The 3,538-nt window shown below is 37.5% G+C and overlaps 1 pseudogene; it reads left to right on the top strand.

Annotated features, from left to right (window-relative positions):
- Positions 1–455: 455 nt before the first annotated feature.
- On the top strand, positions 456–1,114 carry LOC133756595 (ras-related protein Rab-5A-like; annotated as a pseudogene).
- Positions 1,115–3,538: the final 2,424 nt, after the last annotated feature.

The following is a 3,538-nucleotide window of genomic DNA, read 5'->3' as shown; positions in this document are numbered from 1 at the left end:
TAAGGCTACCATAAGACATTAAAACACCCTCCTCTATCACCTGAATAGAAGAAATTTTGAATTTAAGCTCTAAAAGCCCTGTTCAAAATAATCTTGAGAGTGAATTAATATATCTTATTTTCAGATATGCACCTATTGCTTGCTCAGATTTTCAGGCCTCCTCTTCAATATTTCTCTCATCTGTATACAATTTCTACCCTGGACTGCAAAGGGTCATCTAGAAGTTCATTGGAGCCAGTGTAAGAGGAGCAAAGTGAGGAGATGCTGCCATCCCCACAGACTCTGCCTGGATCCCGCCTTTGGGCCATGCCTGCTCCTTGCTGTCAGCAAGCTGCAGCCCCATGGCTCTCCATGTGCCACAGCCTCAGATTTCTTTACCTCCAAAAAAAATTGACATCTCATCCTGGAACGTTCATGTAAGAGTCTGAAATTAGGGACTTTTTTCAAATTTGGGCATGACTAATCTTGGAGCAACAAGACCCAATGGAACAAATATTGGAAATAAAAAATGCTGGTTCAAACTGGTACTTCAGTGAGAATCTGCTATTGGTAAATCAAGCCTAGTGCTTGGTTTTGTGAAAGGCCAATTTCATGAATTTCAAGAACATACCATTGGGGCAGCTTTTCTAACCCAAACTGAGTGTCTTGATGACACAACAGTAAAGTTTGGAATATGGGATAATACCATAACCTAGCACCAATGAACTACAGAGGCGCACAAGCAGCCATCATTGTTTATGGTATCACAAATGAGGAGTCCTTTGCAAGAGCAAAAAACTGGATTAAAGTGCTTTAGAGGCAAATAAGTCCTAACATTGTAATAGCTTTATCAGGAAACAAGGCTGACCTAGTAAATGAGAGAACTGTAGATTTCCAGGAAGCAGAGTCCTATGCAAATGACAACAGTTTATTATTCATGAAGACATCAGCTAAGACATGAATGAATGTAAATGAAATATTCATGGTAATAGAGAAAGTTACCAAAGAATGAACCACAGAATCCAGGAGCAAATTCTACTAGAGGAAGAGAAGTAGACCTACTGAACCTACACAACCAACCAGGAGTCCCTTTGAACATAAGATGGTCAATGAGCTAACAATTATGTACATTTAAACTTGATTACTTAAAATTCGATCTTCAGCTAGTCTGTAAATAGGGTATTGTATTATAGTCTCTGTATATGTTTATTAATTTTCTATAATATCTAAGAATTGTTAAAGTATACAAGATGTATAGTTACTAAAACATCTAACTTCTCTTCTCCCTTTGAAATGAAGGGGTTTCAGTTGTTCTTACATGAGAAGAGCCATAACAGACAATATTGCTATGATTTGTAACATAAAAAAGAAATAAATAATACTTCATGGGAAATGCGTGTTATGAAAAAACTATGATTGGATTTCCAAAAATTCTGCACCAAAATAAATTTACCTTTTAATTGCATTTTCCACAAGCATTTTTTATTAATATAAAGACAAAAATTCTAAGAATGTAATTCTTCCCTCCCCTTCCTTTCTTTTTTTTTTTTGTTTTTTTTTTCCGATAATCTATTTTTAATTTACTTTATAGTCAGAGGCTTATGCTCCATCAAATAAAGAATTCAACAAGAAAAAAGTGGAAGAATCACTATTCAGCAGGAATATAGACAAAGGCTGTAAACAATAATTAAATCCCAGGATGTCAATTTCATTCATATACTTTGAATTGGTTTTTGTACTCTATATGTCAGCCAAAAATGTGATATTCGTCTTTTTTGGGTGTGGCTTGTTTCAGTAAGCAAAATGGTTGCATCCATTTTGTTGCAAAAGGCAAGATGTCATTCTTTTTATGATAGAGTAGTATTCCGTACTGCATATATACCACATTTTCTTTATCCAGTAATCAGTTGATGGACATCTAGGTTGATTCTGTACCTTAACTATTGTTTCACAAACTTCTTTTGTTTTGTTTTGTTTTTATGTATTTATTTGAAAGGCAGAATTACAGAGAGGCAGAAGTAGAGAGAGAGAGAAGTCTTCCATCTGCTGGTTCACTCCCCAGATGTCCACGACGGCCAGAGCTGCTCTGATCTGAAGCCAGGAGCCACAGATCAGGAGCTTCTTCCAGGTCTTCCGATGCTTTCCCAGGCACATCAGCAGGGAGCTGAATCAGGGGTGGAGCAGCCGAGTCTTGAACCGATGCCCATATGGGTTGCCCGATTCAAAGGCGGTGGTTTTACATGCTGCTCCACAATGCCAGTGAGGAACAAATTTTAACTTGAATTTTGTGAAGAAAAACTACATCTAACCCATTGCAGTATTCATCACCATCTAACATATTACGTGTTTACTTGTTGATTTACTGATTACCTAATTCCCCTTCAATGAAACTAAAGTGTAAGCTCTGTGAAGGCAAGACCAAATTTTTTTTTTTGCTCCTGAACATACACAAATATTTGTTGAATAATAAAACTCCCGTTTGCAGGTGCTAAGGTTACAAAGATGACTGAAACATCATATTTTCCATTGAGGACTTCACAGCCTAGAGCAGCACTGTTCAATAGAACTCTCTGAAATGATGGAAATGTTCTCCACCCATGTGATCCAATATGGTAGCCACTAGAACACAGGACTACTGAGCACTGGAAATACGGTAGTATGCTGAAGAACTTAATTTACCTTTACTTCAATCACTTTAAATTTAAATAATCATATGTGGCTAGCTAGTGACTACCATATGGGACCACACTGATTTAGACAAGGAGATATATATGAGTGTATAAACCCAGAATACTGGAAAGACTGTGATGTAATTTGAATCATGATAGATGCATGCAATAAGTGTTATGGGGAACCCAGGAAAGACAGCCACTAATTCTGATATAGTTTAGCTTCCTCCTCTAGACCCTCCAAATGCATTCAGTGATTTCTTGCTGGTCACTTTGCATTCTCGCGATTACTATTTATTTACAATGACTTACTTGATGTCAGTCTTCCCTACCAAGCTATGAGTGTTGGTTCTGTGACCATCTGTGACAGGATGCTTTGTATATGGTAGGTGATCATTGAATACTGATTTAGCTGACAGCTGAAATGTTTATGGGAGAGTTCTGGAGGAGATGACATTTGAGTTGGACCTTAAAGGATGAATAAGAGTTTGTCAAGCCACAGCAGAGTAGAAGGATGCAAGACAGAAGAAAATAACACCTGCAAAAGTACCATCGCACCACACTTCCATTAGTAGAATCTGGAGTTCAGTAGGACCACACATATTAAGGGAAATGCACTCACTCCCTACTGTTTGAAAGTTCAAGTTAGACAACAGCTTTGTGAGCAAGAAAACCTAAAGCTCACTGTGAAATGAGAATTTTTGCAATTTCTTAGTGAACTGAGACTAAGCAGATTCAAGCTTTTTAAAACGTTTAGCCCATGACAGTCCTGGAACAAGTATAGACTAAAGCTTCTCTGACTTTTTCCTGATGTAGAATATGGTGCTAGTCCATCTTGTAGGGCCCTTGGAGATCATGTAGCTGAAACTTTCTTTGGTCAGATAAGGAAA

The sequence above is a fragment of the Lepus europaeus genome, chromosome 3, assembly GCF_033115175.1.
Source record: "Lepus europaeus isolate LE1 chromosome 3, mLepTim1.pri, whole genome shotgun sequence".
In the NCBI taxonomy this organism is placed as follows: Eukaryota; Metazoa; Chordata; class Mammalia; order Lagomorpha; family Leporidae; genus Lepus; species Lepus europaeus.
The sequence above is the reverse complement of the archived record's forward strand: the minus strand, read 5'-3'. Positions and strand labels throughout refer to the sequence as shown.